The 25070-nt window shown below is 41.3% G+C and overlaps 1 protein-coding gene across 4 annotated transcripts in view; it reads left to right on the top strand.

Moving 5' to 3' along the window:
- LOC106824262 (histone-arginine methyltransferase CARM1-like) overlaps positions 1-25070 on the top strand; it is a 255969-nt gene that overhangs the window by 189463 nt on the left and 41436 nt on the right. The gene's annotated exons all lie outside the window — the stretch shown is intronic.

Genomic DNA, 25070 nt, shown 5'->3' with positions numbered 1-25070 from the left:
TATCTTCTGTTATTATGTAAGGCATCTTAAAAGTGGCTTATAAAATTTGGAGAAATTTTATGCAGAACTGGATTGAGTAATGCATACCTGTAAACAGTGCTCCAAAAAAATTTGTAAAAGTATGTCTTTATATCTCAGATGATAAGTTGTTTAAATGTCTTATATATCTGGATGCTTTTTACTAGCACAATATATACCGTTGGGGTGAGCTTTGTTGTAAACTATATTTAGTGTAAATATATATTTCAAATAAATTTTCTTGGTAATTTTGAGTTTTTTCAGCTTTTTGTGAGAATTAAATATCCATTATTTTTGCATCAAAATGGATCTGACAAGAGCTAGTGATGAAAAGGATCGGTTCTGTCATTTTCTTATTTGCTTGTTTTTGTATTATGACTATATGGGCATGTCTTGGATGTCTTGGAACCTGAAAGAGGTTGATGGGTGCTATGTAGGAAGAAAATGGGTGACTGTGTCTTCTCCCCCCACCTATGCTGCCATGCCTGTGATTGACAATGTAACATAGAGATTAAGAGCGTAGGCTCTGGAATCAGTGTCTGGTTGGAGGCCTGGCTCTACCACTTAGTAGCTATATGGTCTTGCACAAGCTACTTAAACTCTGCATTTTGGTTTCCTCATCTGTAAAATGAGCATATTCATGATAGTACATTCAGTTATCAACTCCTTTCCTCTGTCTCCATATCCAACACGTCAAATCTAGTAAATTCTACCTTCAAAACAGATCCAGAATCCATCCACTGCTCCCCACTCCCCTCCAGGCAAAGCCGTCTCTTACCTAGAAGGCTGAGCAGCCTCCTACCTAGTCTTCTTGCTTCTGCCCTTCTCCTTCGTATTCTGTTTTCTGCTTTCCACATAGCAGCCAGAGCGATTCTTTAAAGTATAAGTCAGAACGAGGCACATCTCTACGGAAACTTTCCAGCAGCGTCCCATTCCTCTCTGGATAAAATCCAGAGCTTTTGTGTGGCCTGCAAGACCATTCACACTGGCCTCCGCTCCCTCTACGACCCCGTTTCCCACCACGCTTCCCCGCTCACTCTGCTCCAGCCTGTCTGGCCTTTTTGCTCTTCTCAAAAACAACCACACTTCCGCCACAGGGGCCTTGCTCTGACTGTTCCCCCTTGTGGGAGAATTCTTCCCCCAGGCAGCCACAGGGCTCCATTCGTCCATTCAGTTCGCTTCAAACGTTGACTTAGAACAGGGGTCATCTCTGACCAGTCTGAAGAAGCACCTCCCTTTGCATCATGTTCTGTTCCTTTATCCTGCCCTATGTTTACTGATGGCACTTTTATCCCTAACATATTTCAAATCCAGAGCCTGCTTGTCTCCCACCACCGGCCCAGTGGTTCTCACTCTGGGGTGATTTGCCTCCCCGAGGACGTTTGACAATGTCTGGAAATATTTTTGGTTGTCACTTGGGGGGAAAAGGGTAGAGGTCAGTGATGCTGCTGAGCACTTAACATACCCAGGAGAGACCCCCCAGAACAGAACAAAAAATTGTCTGGCCCAAAGTGTCAATATTACAGAGGTAAGAAACTCTACTGTAGACATAGGTGGCAAGAGAGCAGGGACCCAGTCTGCTGTCCTGGTTGTCCCCAGAGTTTACAACTGGGCCTGGCACATAGGAGGTGGACAATACATTTCTGTGAGTAAAATGAACACAATGAGAGTATGGTAAAGCATTTAGCATAGTGTCTGCAAATAGTAACTGTTCCCTTTAACATTGAACAGATAATTTATTGAGCTTTACACAGTCCCAAGCACCGTGCTAACTTTTGAGCATGTAACAGCGAGCAAGACGTCCCAGGGCCCTGCTCTCATTTACTTTTTAGTGGACATTTGGATTAGCTGTTCTTAGCATTATCATTGTCATTGTTTGGAGCAGTTGTCCTGGCACTACCCAGAGTTTGCCATGAGACTGTGGTATTTTGCTTTGTTTTTGATGATATGGTTTTTATTTTTCGGAGATGCTCTGGGAAACTTGAAGAGTTTCGGGTTGCTAGAAGCAGCCCGGCATAGTGTAAACAAGAACTGTAGGATTTGGATTCAAATGGCCTAGGTTGATATTTGGCTGTAGCCTTAATATAGGTCTATCTGTTAGATAGGCAAGGTGTTTTAGCAAGGTTCTGCTACAGTAACAAAAGACCCCAACTTCTCAAGCCTAACAACAATATACATGCTCACATACATGTCCATAGCTATGGCTTATTTTGTTAAAGGTAAGTCCTATGACCAAGCCTGGTGTGAATGGAACACAGGGGAAGGGAAGAGAATATTTGTGGATGATAGGAAGACAGTTTGGTTTCTTCAACTTCAAAAATCAGTCTAATTTTGTAAAATCTGTTGGTCAGGCTTTTGGTTGCAAATCACAGAAGGATAGCTCACATTGGCTTAAGAGAAAAGAGAATTTATTGGCTCACAAAAAGAGAATTTATTGGCTAGGGATCCAAATGAGGTTCTCTCTCCCCCCACCTCCCTCTTTTCCTCCTTCTCTCTCTCCTTTCCCCTCCCCCTCCTTACCTCTGCTTCTTTCCCTCTATGTAGGATTTATTCTCTTGCTATAGACAGTCCACCTAGAGGTGGAGGGGAAGGCCACTGGCAGCCCCTGAATAACATTTTTTCAGATCCGTGACTCAGAAAACAAGTAACCTTCTCCTCCAGGTCACACTGAAAAAAATCCTGGGGAAGGACTTGATTAGTCTAGCTGCCTATCCTGCTCATCATCATTGTCAGAGGAATGGGAGTGCTGTGATTGCCTGGACCTGGCTGGGTCACGTGCCCACTTCTGAGGCCGGGCTGGGGGAAGCTGGCTGTAATGGGCAGCCTCACCAGCATCGTAGGATCAGAAAAGGGAAGTAAGAATTTCTCAGGAAGAGCAGGTTCTGCACAGGTGAACTCAACCAAGAGCTGGAATACCTACCTGCTTCACTCTAAGAGAAAGTGTATGAAAGGCTTTTGTAAACTGTACAGCATTGTCCAAATGCTAATTGCTGTTATTATTCCTTTCACGTTGAATAAAAAGCCTCATTATTTACTAGGGTAAATTAATGCTGGTGGCAGGCCAGTATTGTTCCACATACTTGCTTAGGTGAAAGTAAAGTTGCAATAAATAGGCAAAAGGTTACCAGCAAATTGAGTAAGTCAATGACAAAAACTGTTTAGTGTTAAGCCTAGAAATGATGCTTGTTACTCTGGAATGAGGTTGCACCTGCAAGACAACAAGGAAATGGTGATAATGTGAAGTCTTCTGCATTATGCATTTTCTGAATGCTACTCTGTCCCTGGCTTGGGGCTAGGGAATATTCTAGAAGAATAAGACACAGCCCCTCTCTTGGAGAAATGTTTCACTCCAACCAGATCCCAACAGCTTCAAATATGCAGATTATGTCAAGGAAGGATCAGGACAAATTGACTGAATTTTTCACTGTTCCTCCTAATGCCTTGACAGCCTGTTTCTCATACTTACTGAATGATGTTTAATTTAATTCATGTGCTCGAGGCGGCGAGCTCTGTGTTGCAGCTGTGCACAGTTTGTTTGAAAGGGCTTTCGCGGCAAGGCCAAAGGCAGGAAGCACACCACCGTGATACCTTGATGAATGGATCCCTTGGGAAGGAAGCGCCTTTATAATGAAGTCACAAAAGAAATCTTCATAAATCCTTGGGAGCCCAGCAGCGTGCATATGTGAGTGCAACCAAAATACTTCCAAAATGCCCCTGTTGAAGGTAAATAAGGCCAATACCAGACAGAATTTTTAAAAATCTGACTGCTGTGTCTCCAGGCACCGTTCTTATAGCCATCTCCCCGTACACACACGTGCGTGCACACACATATACACCCACACGCTTGCACTCATACACATGTGCTGCATCCATCTCTGTTGTGAACCCTACTCCTGCTTCCAGCATCCAATGCCCCCTACTTTTCCAATCAAAACAGGGAAGAAGTAATAATTGTCACTTTCCCTTGTTGATTGATCAGTTGGGTTATGCTCGTGTTACTGAATTTCCCCTTCTCCATCAGCATTGCATTTTAGGCCTGGAACTCTAACTGTGGTAAATGACACCTTCTGAGAAAACGAATGCATGTGGCTGTTTTGGGGGAAAGGCTGAGGTGTCTGGAATCAACCTTATTGTGACAACAATCCTGAAGGGGAGTCTGATTGAGTCTTTATAGCAAGTGTAGGGAACAGTAATATGGGATCCATCTCTTAGTGAGCCTTAATTGGCAGGGAGCTTTGTTCCATAACTGATCTCCAGAAAGGCCTGTCTCTTGATCTTGACTCCATTCCAGGAGCCAGAGCTGCCTCAGAGATAGTGACGAAGCACTGACAAACGTCTCCCTTTCCTTTTCCTTTACCACGCGTGTATCGGTTTCCTAGAGCTTCCATAACAAAGTGCCACAAACTGGGTGGCTTAAACACAAATTTCTTGTCTCACAATTCTGGAGGCTGGAAGTCCGAGATCAAGGTGTCAGCAGGGTTGGTTCCTCCTGAGGGCCGTGAGGGAGAATCTGTTCCAGGCCTCTCTCCTGGTGTCTGGTGGTTTGCTGGCATCACCCCAATCACTGCCTTCATCTTCCATGGTGTTCTCTCTGGTTGCATAGCTGTGTGCAAATATCCCCTTTGTATAAGGAGACCAGCCGTATTTGATAAGGGGCTTACTCTACTCCGGTATGACTTCAGCATGACTAATTGTATTTGCAACAATTCTATTTCCAAATAAGGTCACCTTCCGAGGTACTAGGGATTAAGACTTCAACCGTATTAATTTGGAGGAGACAAATTCAACCCATAATAGTGACCACTGGCAAACCACCTAGCTTCTGTTTCCACATTAGTAAAATAGAATGAAAGTATAGCCTACCTTATAGGGATGTTGTGTGATTAAATGAATTCATATGTATAAAGCACCTAAGATAATGCATGGCACAAGTAAGCCCTGCATCAACATTAGCTATTATTTTTGGCTGTGGAGATGTCTATCACCTTCACTAACCTACCAAGGGTGGGGACTCTGCCTGCTCATATTTATGATGGAAATGATGCGGGGTCGGTGAGCCCAGGAGTCGAAAGAAAGATTTCTTAGACTCTCAAGATCTGGCAGTAGTGCTCTTTTATTTAGAGAATAGTGTGGAATAGCATGGGGACAGGACCAATGGGCAGGCAGAGCTCCTGCTGCTGCCCCCGCTGGCATGGGGACAGGACCCATGGGCAGGCAGAGCTCCTGCTGCTGCTGCTTCTGCTGCCCCCGCTGGCATGGGGACAGGGCCCATGGACAGGCAGAGCAGCTGCTGCTGCCCCCGCTGGCATGGGGACAGGACCCATGGGCAGGCAGAGCTGGTGCGTGGGGACAGGACCCACGGGCGGTCAGAGCTCCTGCTGCTGCCCCTGCTGGCATGGGGACAGGACCCATGGGCAGGCAGAGCTGGTGCGTGGGGACAAGACCCACGGGCAGTCAGAGCTCCTGCTGCTGCCCTGAGTTGAGGGTTAGGGCTAATTTTATAAGGCATGGGTACGTGACTTATTTTTACTGGAGAAAAGAAAAGATGATGTAAAAAGTCATTAAATGATTTCAGTGCAGATGGGGTCTGGTTATTGTGCGGTCATATAACTTTAGATACAAATCTGGCCATATAGATCGGCATGTAGGTGAGGATGCCCTGGGCTTCGCTCCCTGGGGCGGTCCTAATTCATACCATAAAAAGTTTGGCATGTAGGCCAGGTCACCTTGGGCTTCTCTAGCTGGGGCATCCTTAATCCACATCAGTATCACATCATATGTAGTGCAATATAGAGCAGAACATTTTCTTCTTGATACATAATCTTTGAACTGAATTGATTAAACCAAACATGAGGCAGGGACAATTCAGAGTGGTCCTGGGGCTGGAATTGAAAGTCCATCTGGATTTGTAAGAGAGCACATTTGGTAGATTACGCTTCATCATGCCCTTCGCATAGTTGGGTCCCAAAAACTCGCCTTGGGAGGAATTCGAAACCCCTCCTTTTTCTTGGTCTCTTCCTGAGGTTTCTTGCTTTCTTAAAAATGCTTAGGGAATTTAATATTACATCCACAAATGCTGTCTTGGCTCCAGGTATAGAGGGAGCATTCAGCCTGAACATCTTACCATTACTTATTGGTATAATCGAAGGCTCCAGTTCTGTGGTTCTCCACTCAGTTGTGGTATTATCAGTGCAAGGCAAGAAAAAGAAAGGAAGAGCAATGTGATATTTCTTCCTCAGAGGCCTGGGTAGGCCATCTGGCAATCTTTAAATCTGGGTGCCAGATTGAATAACATGCTTTGGGTGACTTTTTAAATGTATTATTCAGGGGAGATGTTGTTTTAACCTCTGTGCTTCACACAACTTCTTAGCTGATGGAAATCTTTTCTCTCCTTTGCTTGAAAATTCTGTGGAACACAGCCCAGTAGAGACTAATAAATCAGCATGAGCATTCCTCAGCTCGGTCTGCATAGCAGCTAATGATGGAAAAGGTGGTTGAATTATTCTGCATAAAGCAAGCACAAGGAAAGGATGTGCAGTTGTCGTTCAGCAAATCTATGAGGCACAGTCTGGATCCTGACTGATACAGCAAATGACATTGTAGAGACCTGGAATTGGCCACCCCAAGATATGTCTCTTTGGCATGAGGATTATTTGAGGCTGATTGCTTTTGATAAACTGGGACAGGGAAGGAGGCTCTGAGGAATGGAACTCGCCCTTTGTTAGGACACGTTTACATTTGTAAGGTAAATCTCTATCTGTAAAAGGTGCCTCCCTCTCTGTACCAGGAAGAAGAAAGGAGATGACCTTCTCTCTAGAAAATCTTAGTCAATACTAAAGGCAAGGACTTAAATCTGCATTTTATTGTGCTTCTCTGGTAACCTCCTGTAACTGACTTCCCTCCCCCTCCCAACTTTGGCATTTCTTTAAGGATTAAGCATCTTTCCTTAGGCTAGGAACTGATTGCTGCGCTCACCTGTGACCGCCCAGCTCCAGAGATAGACTTGCCTCCTGCTACGCCCACCGAGATAGCAGACCACTACCTGCTGTGTCCATCAAGCGCTGGGCTGCCGGCAATCTTGTGACTATTGTGTGAGGGACATTTCAATCACATGTGAAACACCCTGTTTGGGGGTATATAACCACTATGTGCACCCCACTTCTTCGGTGCCCTTTCTTCCTTTGGGAAGAAAGGCCCCGGGCCATGGTTCCTCATAAAGCTTTGTTTAATTTTCTCTTGCTATTCTGTCTCATGTGAATTTAATTTGTTCTCCAGCCAGACGAACCCCCATTTGGGAAGAGGAAATGTCTTCCTCCCCTACAACATCTTCCTCTGACTCCATCAATAGTGGAGGTCCTCTCCTTGTGGGAGCCATGTAGTGGGATGAGAAAATACTTGCATGGGGGACAGAGAATCTTTCCTTGACTGGGTTGATCGTTGGTTTCTTGAAATTGACAAGTCACATTATTCTCTGGGTCTCAGTTTCCTCTTTTGTACAATGAGGTTGTTGCACTATGACTGTGATCTCTGGGGTCTCTTCTCTACTTTCACTTCCTCCATCACGTTTTATAAACCTATAGACCCAGAGTCTGACGTCAGCCTAAATGGTTACAGTCACTCTGGTTTCTGACAACCACACTTTAATTGTTCTCTTTGAGTTCAGTGCCAATATCTGTGTGATATTGTGATGTATAATAAGAAATATATATTTGATCTTCTTCCTCCTTTCTGGTGCATAGCTCCTCCTAAAACCCTTGGAATTTCCTGAGTGTTGAGAGCTGAAGAGGTGTCTTTTGTTAAGTTAATGAGGTGACTTTTGGAAAGCACCTAAGGATGAGGACTGGTTGCCAGGGAAGCCAACCGAGTGATTAGAGGGTTGGAACTTGCAGTCCCACCCCTGAGGGAGGCAGGCTGGAGACTGAATTCAGTTGCTAATGGCCAGTGATTTAAACAATCATGCCCATGTAATGAAGCCTCCATTAGGAACCTAAAAGGACAGGGTTCAGAGAGCTTTCAGGTTGGTGAACTCCTGGAGATTGGAGAGAGTGGCAAGCCCCACGGAGGGGGCATGGAAGATCCACACTCTTTCTCCATACCTTGCCTTAAGTATCTCTTCCATCTAGCTCTTCCTAAGTTATGTCTTTTTATAATAAACCAGTAATCGAGTAAATAAAATGTTCCTCTGAGTTCTGTGAGTTGCTCCAGCAAATTAATCGAACCCAAGGAGGGCGTGGTGGGAACCTCCAATCTGTAGCTGGTGGGTCGGAAGCACAGGGAACAGCCCAGGCTTGCGACTGGCATCTGACTTGAGAGGCGGGGGAATTCAGTCTTGTAGAACTGAACCCCGGACCCATGGAATCTGATGCTATCTCCCGGTAGATAGTGTCAGAATTGACTCAAATTTTCAGACCCCCTGCTGGTGTCCAAGAATTGCTTGATGTTTTGTGGGAAGCCCCTCCAAACACACATGGGAATTGGGTCCAGGCACTCGAAATAATCTGTTCTCTTCTAAATTGCATTGTCTCAAACTGAACTCAAGTTTGAATGAGACCCTGAGCCTGTTTTACAAGCAAATCATATGAAACAAGGGACACATGTGGTCAACTCTGTTTCTTAATACTGAGAAATTATCTGAGTGGCTCAGCAAAGTGTCCCTACATGTAAGATATTTTTTTTCTTTATTTTTTTGAGGAAGATCAGCCCTGAGCTAACTGCTGCCAATCCTCCTCTTTTTGCTGAGGAAGACTGGCCCTGAGCTAACATCCATGCCCATCTTCTTCTACTTTATATGTGGGACTCCTGCCACAGCATGGCTTGCCAAGCGGTACCCTGTCTGGACCCTGGATCCGAACCGGCGAACCCCGGGCCACCAAAGCAGAACGTGCAACCTTAACTGCTGTGCCACTGGGCTGGCCCGCCCACATGTAAGATTGAAGACTGTTCATCACCATTGTGCATGTGCGTTAAAGAAAAACTGTTTCTACTCCAACACTTCTGACACCAAATGTGTGGGGGTTTTTTCCCTACACCAACCAATTTTCCAACTCTCTGGACACCAAAGAGGTGTCATAAAATTTAATTCAATTCTGACGCTAACTACCTAGAGTCAGTGTTGATGAGGATTTTTAGGCTGGTTAGTTTTAAAACTACAGATGAGATTCAGGCTCCAAGGAGTGGAATTTGTTTGCCCCTTTGTTGGGAAACATTTACATTTCCTGGGGAAACCTCTATCTGTGAAGACGCCTCCCTCTCTGTGCCAGGAAGAAGGGGGATGGTCTAGAAACTCTTAATCAATGCCAGAGGCAAGAACTTAAGTTGGTTACTGTCTGGCAACCTCATATAACTGACCCCCCTCCCCCAAATCCTCCTTTGTCTTTAGCTGAGGATAAAATTCAAGCAGTGACTTCTGCCGTTTACTCAATCCGGTTTGATTCTTATCTAAAAGTTGTGGGACCGCCAAATGGCCAGACCATATGGGCATTGATACCATTTTAACTTTTTTACATATTCTTTGTCTTGTAAAGAGATAACTCACATACCTATGCCTTAAATTTAGCCTTACTCTCCACCAAACTTTGCAGCAGCAGCTCTGCCTGCCCATGGGTCCTGTCCCCATGCTATTCTATTCTCTAAATAAAAGAGCACTACTGCCAGATCTTAAGAGTCTAAGAAATCTTTCTTTGGACTCCTCGGCTCACCGACCCCGCATCAAGTGTCAGATCCACAGGTTTAAGGGCTCAGACCCACAAGACTGCCCTCACTTTCGACACCAGTTGCAAGTGATGGGTCCCCAGGGTACCTACACTTCTGTCCATCTTGGCTCAGGGCCTCCACAAAACATTCAGTTCCGATAATTTGCTAGAACAGCTCATAAAACTTAAGGAAACATCTACTTAGACTTATCAGTTTATCATAAAGGATATCATAAAGAATACAGATGAACAGCCAAATGAAGAGGTACATAGGGTGAGGTCCAGAAGGTTCCCAAGCACAGGAGCTTCTGTCTCCATGGAGTTGAAGTCCACTACCCTCCTGTACGTGGATGCATTTGATGCGGGGTCGGTGAGCTGAGTCGTCGAAAGAAAGATTTCTTAGACTCTTAAGATCTGGCAGTAGTGCTCTTTTATTTAGAGAATAGAATAGCGTGGGGACAGGACCCATGGGCAGTCAGGCTGCTGCATGGGGACAGGGCCCACGGGCAGGAGGAGCCACTGCTGCTGCTTCTGCTGCAAAGTTGGGTGGAGAGTAAGGCTAAATTTAAGGCGTAGGTATGTGAATTATTTCTTTACAAGACAAAAAAAAAGTTAAAATGGTACCAGTGCCAGTAGGGTCCGGCCATTGGGCAGTCTCACAACTTTTAGATAAGAATCAAACTGGATTGAGTAAATGGCAGAAGTCACCGCTCAAATATTATCTTCAGCTAAAGACAAAGGAGGATTTTGGGGTGGGGGGTCAGTTACATGAGGTTGCCAGACAGTAAACAACTTAAGTTCTTGCTTTCCCCATTAAGAGTTTCCAGAGGTAAGGCCATCCCCCCTTCCTCCTGGGGCAGAGAGGGAGGCATGGAGATTTCCTTCACAAATGCAACTGTCTGTGATGAAAGGGCAAGCAAATTCCACTCCTCGGAGCCTGCTTCTCATCTGAAGTTTTAAAATTAACCAGCCTAAAATCCTCATCACATTCACCAGCCCAGAAGCTCTCTGAACCCCAAAGTTTAGGGACTTTTATGGAGGTTTCATCATGTTGGCCTGATGGCTAATTACCTCAATCTCCAGCCCCCCTCCTTTCCCCAGAGGATGGGGATGGGGGGAGGTTGGGGGAGTTGAAAGTTTTAAGCTTCTAATCATGATTTGATCTTTCTGGTGACCAGCCCCCATCCTGAAGCTATCCAAGAGTCTAGACGAGTCATCTCATTAGAACCAAAGATGCTTTTATTACCCAGGAAATTCCAAGGGTTTTAGGAGCTCTGTGTCAGGAACTAGGGGACAGAGACCAAATATGTATAGTACTTATTACATCACAGTGTCTTTGTGAAGTCTTGGAGTAAAACAGAAATTGAGAGAAGGAAAGACAAAGAGTGAAAAGCAATCCTGGACTTCACCTTTAACTCAGGGCTTCTTAGCAGGAAGACTGAGGTCATTGATAACTGACAGAAACAGATCAAGAGTCTTCCAGAAAAACGCCAGCAGGTCACTTGCTGAAGGAGCTTGCTAAAACACTTTGAGGGGTAACAAGTCAGTTAAGGCACTAATGGCTGGGGATGAAATTTTCTTTGGCAAGCTTAACTGAGGCAATGTGTGGTTTGGGATAATCTTGGAAGACAGACGCTCTGTCAGGGTAGAGTGATCTGGGTCACTCTGCCCAAATTGTGACTGGGTATCTCTCTGAAGCAAGAGGGAATGTGGCTGTGAAAGAAGTTCTGAAACCTCCAGTCGCAGTGAACAATCCCTGTAACAAGGGAGGTGGTGTGGAGAAAGAGGGAGAGCGCATGTCAAGACCCAGATTCTAAGTCAGTGATTTTTAAGAGTTGAGTAAATGTGGTTTTATTCAGACCTAGTGTCTTATTTGAGCCCTTCTGCCCCCAGTGTGTTTATTCTAGAAGTCTCTAATTACATTCACTTCACAATGGAGTTCTGCATGAGCCAACACTTCTTTAGATCTGTGTTTGGTTGTCATAAAGTTTCCCACTCATTCATAATGCTGTTTGCTGGACCTTTCAGAAATGTGATTTTTTTTTTCATGAGCAGCTTTTTTAGACTAATATTCTTCTTCTTAAGAAAGACCTGGAGAAAAGAAAATTCAGAATGCCTTGGCTAAGTTTTTGTGACATATGCATCTTATCAGCTCTCACTATGGGGGAGCGATTGCATTTACTCATCTGCTGTCTCTTCACAGCTCTGCGGAGCTGGCAGATCCGGCCTCCAGACATTCCCAAGTCACTGGTTGCTCTGAAAGCCAAGGATGGGCTAATTAGCTGAATTTCACATTCGAGGAGAAACCATTGGAGAAGATGAAAGCTTTGAGGTTTGGTAAAACCTGAGACAGTTTTTATCCTCACATAACATTTAGTGAAAAATAAAATCCAAATAACCCCAATTCCTTCATATTTAAATTGTTAAAATGTTGCTTTATCAGAATTATTTTATAGACACACAAATTTTTTTTCGACAGAGCTCCTTGGTTTATTTTGGCCTGTAACCAGTTCACTGGTATTATTTTTATAACTTCTAAATCAGCAAAATCAAGCGTATAATTTGTCAGTCATTTATATATATTGAAAGCTCTAACTTCAAATAGTCCTTTGGTATAAATTTTAAGATCACTTTTGCTATTAAAACCTCAGTTCAGTCAAGAGTTTCTTTAGTGACAAATTGCTATAAAGAAACAGTAACCTTGATAGAATTATTGATTCATTTTGAATTTCAGTAGATAAAATGATTACCTACTTATACAGTGTTGTGGAGTAAATATGAGATAATAAATGGGACGTACTTTGTGAGAGGTGAAGCTCTAATGTTACCATTCATTTTACCAAAAGCAAAGTCACCAGAATATAATCATATAAATAAATACTCATATAACCTAACTATAACTATAGTTGTATAATATAACTACATACTGTTGATATATCTACCCAGAGGAGACAAATCAAAATTTAATTTTTTATTCATAAACTACTATTTAACATTCTACTAAAGCCCATAATTACCCTGGAGACTCACAGCTCTCTACACCCTGAAGATCGCTCATTCATGGAAAAAACTCCCCAATGGGGAAATTTACTCATTCATATAAAGGGAGGTGCAGACATTAGAGGAGATTCTTCACCCTTCCACACAAGGCCTCTCCTACCGCATGCTCCCTTGGAGTCCACAAGTAACCCAACTAGAAATGACAAAAGGGTAGACATTGATCTGAGCTTTCAAAACACATGGTTCTGTAATGACTATCATGGTTAAGAGGCCCCTTGAGCTGAGCAAGACACCCAACATTTATCTGTTAGTTTATCTCAGTGCAACAGAAAACCCAAAATAACACTGACTTAAACACCCAAGAACTTTCTTTTCTCATGTAAAATAAGTCTGATGGAGGGAACCTAAGGCAAGGTGGCAGCTCCACAAAATTTGTAGAGCCCCAGGATCCTTGGCTCTTCCTGCTATACTATCCTCTATCCTCGCATATGGCTTATTTTCTGAAAGTCACCTCAATGTCCAAGATGGCTGCTGGAGCTTGGGCCAAGAAATCCGTTTTCTAAGCAATGGGATGGATAAGGCTAAGAATCAAAAATGGCTTTTTAAAGCTTTTTCTCCCTCTTTTAAGGAATCTTCCTGGAAGTCCCTCCCGACAATTCATGCTTACATCTCATAGGCCAGAACTTAGCCACACTTATCTGCAAGAGAGGCTGGGAAATATAGTATTTTAGTTGGTACATTGTTGCCCCCAGTAATATAGCCATATTATTAGTAAGATAAAAGGCAAGAATAGATTTGGATAGGCAACCAGCAGTTGCCACACAAAGTATAAATTATTTGGGGCTTTCTGGGGAAAGAGAAGAAAGGAAAACCTATGGTCAAGGAGAATTGCTGCCTGGTGACCTGACACATGTCTACATCCACACTCCCACTCGTACTGGAAACTCATCACTAACCGCCTGGCTCAGCCACCATAGGGAAAAGCAGAAGGAATAATAGCTAGCATCAATTGTGCACTTGCTCTTTGCCGAGCCATGTATAATCACTTCCATGCATTATCACATTAGGTCTCAGAGCAATCCTTGAAGTAGTGCTAATATCATTCTTATTCTACATATATGGAAACTGAGGCTTGAAATTAATTAATTTGACCAACATCATTGGGAGGTGGAGAAGCAGAGACTGGAACTCAGGTCTACTTTCTCAGAAGCAAGCTTCACTAGTTTGCTGTATTACATCTCACCTGCGAGAGACCGAAAAAGGAAGAGGGAAAATGTCATGAAGAGGTAACAGAATTAATTAAGTCCCAGAGGTAAAGTGAAGAATCGTATATTAAAATGCTAAAAGATAATTTTTTTAAAAAAAAAGTTAAGGTCATGACTCTCATACATATATTAAATGAACATGTGTCAAATATTTTATTTCACTTATTAATGGCTGAACCAGTAAGATGTCAAACCTGTTCAAAGGAAAATTCAAAGAACCACACGTATATAGGCAATGAGGAATGCTGAAAAGAATTTACAAGTAGGTGCAAGACCGGTGTATCCACAGAGCCATAATCTACCGGATACAATTCCTTTGCATTTCTAAGGACAAGAATTACTTGCATTATTATCAGTTTTTCTTACAGAGTGATAATATAGCTCTAAGACACTGAAACATGAAGATAACCTGGAAGGGTATGCCGGACAGGACACTCAGTAACCTTTGTGTCCATGCTAACGTCTCACAGTTTAAAATTTTTTCCTGACGCACCTAAGCTACCCTCTCCCCATTGCCAGATATGCCAGCATTTAGAGAGAGAAAGGATATCCCCCAAATTCCTTTTACCTTCCATTTACCTGCTGCCAGAGGACCAGCATAGAGAGAGGGAAGGGCAAAGAATCATCTTTTCTCCTTGAACTGTCCCAGTGTCTTGGTAATAACTTTCCAAACTACGATGGAAACTGAATTCCAAGGGCTGTCATATCACCTTTGGTGAGCTAATAAACAAATACTTACTGGATTCTTTCGATGTGCCAGATACTCTGCTAGATGAGCAAAGTATACATGGCACCTGCTGTCAGATACTTACAGTCTACAGGGGGAAGACACCTTCCAGGAGAGGCCAAACAAGCTGGCTAATAGGATGTACAAAGGTGCAACCCTCCCCCCACATACACACGCACCCACCACTCTGTGGATTGCTTCTATAGATATTACATATTTCTTAGTGCATACTTTATAACTTGGTCAAAGGACACTTTCCCAGCCTAGACAGCTGTCTGCCTCCTCGATATTCTTCTTCCCCAGTTGACAAGCGTCCTGGAACATCATCAGAGAGAAACGACAGTGTATTAAAGTTGTCAGTGTGGTTTTTTTGTTGACAGCAAAACTATAGGATTGGCAGCATTTCCCTTATAAAAGCTTCATGTGACTCCCTTCTGTCACCTTTGGAGATTCTGCAGTGATAAAGGGGTGTCTAATCACTCGGTACAGAGAAGCTTCTAGACTCCTCAAACTCTGCCCTTAAGTCACCCCAAAGAGAAACAAGGAAAAAAAGTCCCGTTTTTTGCCTCTTTTCCCCTTCCTTCTGCGTCTGTCTCCCTCACCTGTCATTCTCTGTCTTTCTCACTCCACATGTTGTCCTCATTGCCCTGCCAACTAGTTCCTGTTTGCAAAGATTTTTTTGTCCTCATGTCTCTGACTGGTTTTTTCCGGGGGCCTGTTTACTCTTTCTTGGCAGCAGTTTTCAGTGGGTGCTGTTTTCTGCACACTGATAATTAAGCACCAGTGGCCCTAGAGGGGTCATATGCAGCGCTCAGCATTCACCTGGGTTACAAAAGAGGCAATGCTGAGGGAGGGAAAGGAAAAAGGGAGAACAACAGTAATCACAGGTGCTTCCTCTTCAGACCCTTCTCAGAGAGGAGCCAAGTGCGTGCTCCTGTCTCCAATAATAGTACAAACTAAACTTTTTGACCCACATTGATAAATATATCACTTTCCTCTAAGTCCACCACTGCCTTGTGGCATGTCCTTGGGTTGGACAATGACCTCTGTAGGACCCAGTTTCCTGAGTCATAAAATGATGGGGTCAGAACAAGTAGTTAGCAAAGAACTTGAGCTTAAATATCATTTAAGTAAACTAAAGCCACTGAATTTTTTAACAGTAAAGTTAATATTGCTTTTTTAAATGTTCAGACAGATATTCAGAATTGCCCATTAAGGAATGGGGTTGAAAAGAGAGAATAAAAGAATGATTGATTAGGTATCCTGCTGTTTGAGGGACTGCTCACTGACGTTTTTTTCTCTTAAAATAATATCTGTACATGATGAAGGAGAATTTTACAGTATAGGAAGGTGTAAAATAAAAAGTGGTCATCTCCCATTCGTGCCTGATCACATTTCCCAGGGTGAACTACTCTGAACTTCTGTTATTTAATTTCTTTAGCTGATTACCGTGATAACTTTATATCATAGTACACACATTTTTGTTTCCTGAATTACCTACATGGGGTATACCGTTGGCTCCCAATAAAAAAAAGGAAGAACTTTCTTATGCTGGTTCAACTCCCAATTTTGTTTGTTTATATTATTTCTAGATTGTCAAGGTTTAGAATACCTCACAAAGTCTTTAATGCTTTGTCTGTAGGTTGCTTCTGAAAATTTAATCCCCCCCCAAAAGCATGTTAAATATAATGATCTTAGAAATATCTTCTACTATGGAACCATGTTGTTTCATTGGACCCAGAAAAAAGGAAATGTAATCTGTCTCTCAACTCTTGCAACTCCAAGAAGAACATTCTATATATCAAAAATGGGTGAACTGTTTCTTTTCAGATTTCTTCACTTCGTCTGATTTATACTCGGGTCACCACTGTTTCTTCTGTCTTCGTTATCCTTTCCCTTATATTTTCCCTCTTGACTGATTCCTTGTATTTTTTCATTTGTAACACACGATCGAAAATCCTTTGTGGCTTTTTATGTCTGAAAGTGTTTTCTCTTCCCTCACACTTTTTGGATTTGGGGCTGGGAATAAAATTCTAGGCTCGAAAGGCATTTTTTCTCAGAACTTAATTCACTAGCTGCTAATGTCCTGGTTGCTGGTGAGAATTCTCGTGTTGGTGTAATTCTTGATCATTTGAGGCTAACGTGACTTTTGTTTAACTTTGAAAGCTTTGGGGATCTTTCTCTTTATTCCTAGGATTGTCAGACTTTGCCGTGATGTATTTAGATGTGGACTAGTTTTTTAAACTATCCACCCTCCTTCATACTCAGTAGACTCTTTCAATCTGAAGACTAATATCTTTCTTGAGTTCTGGGTTTTTTTTACCCATTATTTATTTAAGTGTTATGTCTGTAGCAACTTGACTATTCTTTTATGGTTTCCATCTCTTTGAGTTTGCTCTTCATTCTCAGATTTCCTCAGATTTATTTTATAGATCAGTATCTTGGTCTGAAGCTGTGGCTATTCACCACCTGAATTATTTTCTGGTAATCATATTCTTAATTTTATATCTAGTGAGAGCTATAAATTTTTATAATTTTATAATTTTTATGTAGGGAGAGCAAACCAAAGCCTTTGCCTAAGTGGGGAAGATGTGTGACAGGTAAGCTTCCCTGGATGTGTACATGGATGTGTAGCTCACTAGTAGCCTAGGGGCCTGCAACACTGATGAAATAAAAGTTTTGTTGGGGCTGGCCCCATGGCATAATGGTTAAGTTCGGTGCACTCTGCTTCAGCCTGGGTTTGCAGGTCCAGATCCCAGGTGCAGACCTACACCACTTGTCAGCCATGCTGTAGCAGTGACCCACATACAAAAGTGGAGGAAGATTGGCATGGATATTAGCTCAGGTCCAATCTTCCTCACCAAAAAAAAAATGTTTTGTCCTCAGGAATGGAACTTTGGGTGATACTACCTCATAGTTTTCTCCTCTCAGAGTATGAAATTAGAATCTAAATTTACCCTAAGCTCGGCTCTGTCTTTCTTTCTGGCCTCAATAGCCACACTAAGATTCCTTGTAAGTCATATCATAGAAAGCAGTGCTAAGAGCTTTAGCTGGGGACAAAACCCAGTGATGTCAGCCTCATTGAGTCCATATAGCTAAGGCTGGAGGACATACTAGCTGAGATGATAACCCCGTAGGCTGCTTCTCCTCTTGGCATTTGCTGACTCAAAGTTAGAATATTTCCTCCTAAATGACCTTCCAGGAAAACTTCCTCAGCTCTGACATTTAGGGGTTCAGAATAATGTACTCTGTTTTCTCCATCAATCCAATCTCATCTGCTTTCTGTCTTCTAGAATTCCCTCAAACCTTCTCCTCCCTTGCTAGTTCTTTTTAATGTAGGTGCATGTTAAGGTTTCCTTCTGATTTATGTCATTTCCTGTATTTTTGTGGAATCTCAGAAAAGAGAGGAGGCAGATATATTTGCTTAGATCTCTGCTTTTACTAATAGTTTCTTTAAAGAAAGTCACTTTGCTCTTTTTATGAAAATAGTGCCTTGTAATAAAGCAATTCAGAAACTTCGCAAAGGAAAAAAATTTTAAACCACTCATAATAATCATCATTAATATTGGGTAAGCAGCATTGCAGACATTTTCCTATGTGAATATACAAAGACGAGAATGGCTAGAGAGAAATACTTTTAGGAAAATGAAATTGTGTGATCTTCAGTATTTTTTTTTCTTTTCATTTTTTGAGGAAGATTAGCCCTGAGCTAACATCCACTGCCAATCCTCCTCTTTTTGCTGAGGAAGACTGGCCCTGAGCTAACATCTATGCCCATCTTCGTCTACTTTAGATGCGGGACGCCTGCCACAGCATGGCTTGATGAGCAGTGTGTAGATCCACACCTGGGATCTGAACCGGGGAACCCTGGGCCACCGAAGCAGAGCATGTGAACTTAACCACTGTACCACCGGGCCGGTCCCTACAGCGTCTTAAATAAAAAGTGTTAAATCAAATTTTACTGAATTTAACAGAAGGAAAAGAAATTGAGATCAAAGAAGAGAAATTGCTTAACTTTAAAGAAGCATTTCTTCACCCAAAGAGAAATTGCTTCCTAAAGGATTCCTCTACAGTTATGGAATCATTGAGAAATTAGAAATTTTTTTAACCTCATGATAAAATTTTACTCCTTCCTTTGAAAGAAAAGAAGTCATCAACACTCTCATAGCTCCTCCTTCCTCTTTTCCCTTTTGTTAGTTATATATTGTTTTATATTGTCAAAGTGTGATTTAATTCTCATTGAAATATAACCAAAATTTATACAATTGTTTAGTATCTGTTCTTTAATTAAATGGATTCATTTCTAGCCATTAGTCTTTTTCTTATAGCTTCTTTATTACCAAATTCTTTATTTAATTCGTCTCGTAATTATGTGGATTTCTTTTTTTCTTTTTTGAAGAAGGGCTTCTGTGGACTGTTTACCCTGAGTTCTTTCATGTTGAAAATGTGGATAGCACCTTTTCTGGGTTTAATCTTCTTTTGGTCGCATTTTTTGTCTTCTAAATTTTGTAGATGTTGTCTCATTGCCTTCCTAAAATGAGTGTGACTATCGAGGAGCCTAAGGCCAGCCTGATTTTCTTTCGCTTTCAAGGTGATTTATTTTTCTTCCTGTGTGCTCAAGGAATTCATTCTTTTTTTCTTGAAATCCAGAATCTTGAGCAGAATATATTTCCATGTTACTATTACCATATGAAATTTTCATGCAACTGCTATGTATTTTTTCTGTTAACAGACTCAGTTTTTTATTTCAGAGCAGTTTCCTTTTAATAAAGCTTGGAGTGATTTTTCCATTTCATTTTTCTATCCTTCTGAGACATTAATTACTTTTATGCTACTGTGTTTTAATCTGTCTTCCACGTCTAGTAGCTTCTTTCTGATGGCAGAAATCAGTTTCTTTTTTAATCTGTGTTCATTATTCTTATCTGAAGCTTTTCTATTAATAGTATAATTTAAAATGTCCTATTATAAAATATTTCATGCATACAAAAGTAGAGGTGAGTGTAACTATAGGATATAAAGAATATTAACCAAATAAACGCATATATCCCCACAACCCAGTTTAAGAACTAGAATAATATAGCTATGTATTAACATTCCTATATGCTTCTCACGGATTCCATGCCCTCCCTTCACTCCCCAAAGTTACCCAACATCTTGAGTTTTAAGTTTACGGTAAAGAGTTTAAAAAAACAACTTAGCACATCCTAATCAATACTGTTTACTTTTGAATAGATTTGACCTTTTTAATAAAAGGAATCATACTATCTATTCTTCAGCAATCTGCTTTTTTCCTGCATTAAAATTCTGCTTATGAAATTAATTTATGTTAGCACATGTACCTCTTGCTCTTTCTTTCTCATTGCTAAAGAGTATTCATAGTGTGGCTATACCACCTTTTATTCATTCATTTCCCCATCAATATTACTTCTGGTTTATTGGAAAATTTTATTTTATGACTGCTAATATTACTATGAAATTTTTAATGCAGGTTGTCTTGTACCCATGTTCAAGAATGTCTCTAGAGTGTTTATTTCTAGGGGGGTGATATTTCTAAGTTACTGAATAAGTACATCTTCAGCTTTACTGAATAATGCCAAATGGTTTTTCAAATGGTTATGTGTAATTTGAATATAATATCTTCTGTCCCTGGGTATTGGTTATGTATTATTCTGTAATTATGCTGCATTGCTCCTTGATTTGTTGCCTTGGGACTGAAATCTCCCTTTTAATCTCAGTTCTGTTGCTTTCTCATCTTGTCTTTAAATTCTTGTTCTATTTAATCTATGTTCTCTTTGACTTATATATTCCTTTGTATTTTCTCATTTGATTTTATCCTTGAAATAACACTGAGGAATAGGTACTATTATTATTCTCATTGTATAAATGAAGAAATGGACTTCCAAGAAATTATGTGTCTTGGCCACATTCTTATGGCTAGTAAGTGGAGGATCCAAGACTAGCACCCAAGTCTTTCACCTCCCAAACTCTTGCTCTTGCCACTGCTTTGAGACAGATATAACGAAGTGCTGTGTTGTGTATTATAGCTCCTAAGACTAATTAGTCTTAATTAGTTCAGCTTCCAAACTGAACAGGCATAAATAAACAACACATATTGAAAAACCTCCCAAATGAGAGAAGAACAGCAGCGTCCCAGATGAAATTATGTACCAGGCAGTGCTCCTGATCTATCTTGGAAGTTACTGTGATGCTAAAAGGATGAATTCTACCTCTGCCACCTGAGCGTGTGTGTATTTTAAGTAACTGATACAAGTGACAGACAATTGACACAGGCTTTTGAAACCCAATGTAATAACAAGGAAGCAGGATTGAAACAAGGATATGATGTGGGTTTACCTGTACCTTTATGGTATCTGGAGAGAAGAGTTTTTATTTGGAATCTCCTTCTATCCTGAACTCTTAAAGAAGGACCAAGTCACGCAGGGAAAACGTGTGCAGCAATGAATATGGCGGATGGCGGAGCCTTCCTCTGGGTGAGGGTCCTTTCCCAGCACTCGGAGGGACATACTAAAATTCATTTTTTCCAGAAAGGGATAGTTCTACTGAGTTTCAGTTTTGGAAGAATGGTACGTGATGTGTCAGGCTAGCATAGAATTAATTATCTGTACTGAGAATGTTGTAGACCGAAGATGAAGGAAAGCAGCAAGACTGACTCAAAGAGTGGAGTGTGTCTTACATCTGGAATTAGCTGCTCTTGTGTCTTAGAGCTATTATTGGTTGAGTTTACATCCTATTTTCAAATATCTTTGTCAAGGAATTGTATTCAAACCTAGGATTATCAAATAACTATTTTTGTTGTTTCCCAAAGATTGATCTGTGGGAGATAAATAAATGTTCAGTGAAAAAAAAAACCTGCCAAGTATTCAAATAAGTTTGAATGTCTTTGATTTAACCAAGCCAAACGTTTTCTTTTCTGCAGGATTCCTCAAAGCCATTAATATGCTAATGGACTCTGTGAATTTGTAAGAGGGATATATATTATAAAGAAGTTCCAAAACTATTTGATCATGGAGCCTTTATGTTCCTGGGTTTTCGGGACATACTTGGGGAAATATTTGCTGTCTTCTAATCATAAAGTGTTAGATCTAGAAGGAGCGTTAGAACAACTCTGGTTTAAAACTCTGTGCAAGGAGGGAAACTGAAATTTAGAGGGTTTAAGTGACTTCTCCAAAGTCACATAGCCCTTTGGTGGTAAAGGCGGGACTAGAATCCATACGTTCAGATTCCTGATCTAGTATTCTTTGAATCTGCTCAAAAATAAATGAAGTCACAAGATGCAGTGACCTGCATGCAGGCCTGTTTTCTCACTACCATGTATGTAATATGTCCTTCTTTACCAATGAGAATAATGAGACTCAAAATTCCTTCCTGTGAGCTCAAAATTGCCCTTCTGACAGCTCATAAAATCCTCTCTCTGAAGCCTTATTATATCTCTGATCTTCCTGAGTGTTCAAGAGTCTAGGATGGTTCTCTATAAATTCTCCAAATAGAGTATATATCACATTTATTAGGATATCCTATCATATTGGTCCCTCCAGTAAAACTTAGACAGAAAATCTCCCTTCCAACATCCTGGTCCAAGGTGATGAGGCAATTTTATACACTGAGGTTGTGGCGACAACCTCACACCCTATAAGCAGAATTTCGGAAGGGTTTGAAATTTAAAAATGGAATCACCTTTCTGGAAGGTAATGGAGCAGTGTGGATCAGAAACCTTTAAAAGTCCCATACCCTTTAACTTGGAAGGAAGTAGTGGGAAGTATGTCCCCAGATCTAATTGTGTTTTTATTTATCAAGACACTATTGTAGTAATGAAAATTTGATATAGCGTGAATGTTCAATAACATGGGGTTGGTTAAATTAATCAGGGTACATCTGTGAAATACTATAAAGCCAATAAAAATTATGTTCCATAACCATTCATGGAAAGATGTCTAAAACAGAGCTTTCCAGCAAGTATGCCAGGGACTGAGCTTTGATGCCCTTCGCCCCCATGGGAGCTGATCAGGGTCTCATGTGGTCTCAGCCCCCAGTTCAATATCTGTAACTGCAGGAAGCCTTTCCTTTTCCCCCTAGTGTGCCATACAATTATTGTTATTTTTTTTATGTGTTCCATGATGTACTCAGAAAACATTCAGAAAACTGATCTAAAACATATTACATGAAAATAAATTATAACATGTTACAGAATATTATATATTTTTGTAAACAGAGATACACTCAAATGTCTGCTAGGAAACATACCCTGCCTATATCTGGATGATGGGAATTCAAGTGATTCTTATTTTCATGGTTTTACTCATCTGCATTTCCCTTTTTTTTTCTTTTTTCTTTCTTTTGTTTTCCTTCTTCTCCCCACAGTGCCCCAGCACATAGTTGTATATTCTAGTTGTAGGTCCTTCTGGCTCTGCTCTGTGGGATGCCACCTCAGCGTGGCTTGATGAGTGGTCTGTCTGGTCCACACCCAGGATCTGAACTGGCGAAACCCTGGGCCACCAAAGTGGAGCACACAAACCCAACCACTCGGCCACGGGGCCGGCCCCTCTGTTTCTCTTTTTTAATAAACACTATTCTTTAATTAAAATAATATGACAGGCCGGCCCTGTGGCCGAGTGATTAAGTTCGCACACTCCGCTGCGGCAGCCCAGGGTTTCACCGGTTCGTATCCTAAGTGCGGACATGGGACCACTCATCAGGCCACATTGAGGCAGCGTCCCACGTACTATAACTAGAAGGGCCCACAACTAAAATATATACAACTATATACTGGGGGGATTTGGGGAGAAAAAGCAGAAAAAAAAAGAGATTGGCAACAGTTGTTAGCTCAGCTGCCAATCTTTTAAAAAACAAATATGACAGTAATAATAATTTTAATACTTATATAACCTCTAACATGGGTTATCTTGATTTAGCCTCAAGCAGGCCTATGAAGTAGGCACTACTATTATTATTTTCATTATATAAGTGCTTTTTTTTTTTAAGATTGGCACCTGAGCTAACATCTGTTGCCAATATTCCTTTTTTTTCCCTCTTCTTCTTCTTCTTCTCCCCAAAACCCCCAGGACATAGTTGTATATTCTAGTTGTAGGTCCTTCTGGTTGTGCTATGTGGGACGCCGCCTCAGCATGGCCTGATGAGCGGTGCTGAGTCTGTGCCCAGGATCCAAACTGGCAAAACCCTGGTCCGCCAAAGTGGAGCACGTGAACTTAACCACTCAGCCACAGGGCTGGCCACTATACATGCTATTTTTAAATTCCAGATTTGAAGCTATTTGGAACTGGACAAGTTGATGCAGGCAGAAAGGAAAAGGAGAAAATGAGGCATATATGAAAGGTAGAAATAAGAAAACATAGTAACTAATTGTTTCTGAGAAGCAGCTACATATGCCTCCAGGATATTGAGGATTATGGTATTAGTGACCAAAACAGAATCAAAGAAATACAAGATTACATAAAGACTTTAAGGAAACTTAGGGGAGTGGTTGGTTTTGAAGAAGCAGCTGAGGTTAACTCTTTACTTGCTGTTATTGAGGAGCTGACAAAGCACGTTGGTGGAAATGTCCAGGTGATGGCTAGAGCTCAGATGAGAGAGCGAAGCTAGAGATTGTTCAGACAGTTGTCCACAATGGAGCTATAGTTAGAGCTGTGCAGCTGAATGGACTCTCCTGAGAAGAGAATGTACAGAGAAAAGCAGGGCACTGAAAGCTTTAAGCCTTTCTCCACAGAACCCCATGAACTTGACTCCATGTATGGAATGATGATAGAATGGAAATCCAAGAGTGTTGTACGTGGAGGAATGGTGACAATGGATGACACGTTCAAATAAAAATTTTCTTCATTGTTTTTCCTTAGACTGGAGATTATGTGATTTCTTTTTTTAAAAAAGTATAAGTAGAAAAGACATTTACTAAGAGGATAGGGCACATGTGGGTGAGCAGAATCCTACAAGATAGGATTCAAGATGAAAGATACCCTCGCCATGTGAGGGAATGATCCGAGATCAAGAAGGTGCAACTGAATCATGACAAATACATGGTATAATGCGTTTAGAATGAGGAAAGGAATCAAGTTATGCAAACACAAAATGGAAAGTCTCTGACTATGAATAAATACAATGAGCAGAGATCTAAGAGTCCCAGGGAACCACAGCTTGAAAAGGAATGTGCTGTATATATTTATGCTGGTGCATATAAGATGTTTATTAGGAAATATTTTTTCAGGCAGTAGAAAGACATAAATGTAAAAATGCAATCACCTTGTCATATTTGGCATTAAGAAGAAATATATTAGAAATATAATAAATATATTTCTCTTCAAGTTCCCTCTTTTAAGAGAGTTCAAAGTTATTAAA

The sequence above is a fragment of the Equus asinus genome, chromosome 23 (genome assembly GCF_041296235.1).
Source record: "Equus asinus isolate D_3611 breed Donkey chromosome 23, EquAss-T2T_v2, whole genome shotgun sequence".
Classification (NCBI taxonomy): Eukaryota; Metazoa; Chordata; class Mammalia; order Perissodactyla; family Equidae; genus Equus; species Equus asinus.
The sequence above is the reverse complement of the archived record's forward strand: the minus strand, read 5'-3'. Positions and strand labels throughout refer to the sequence as shown.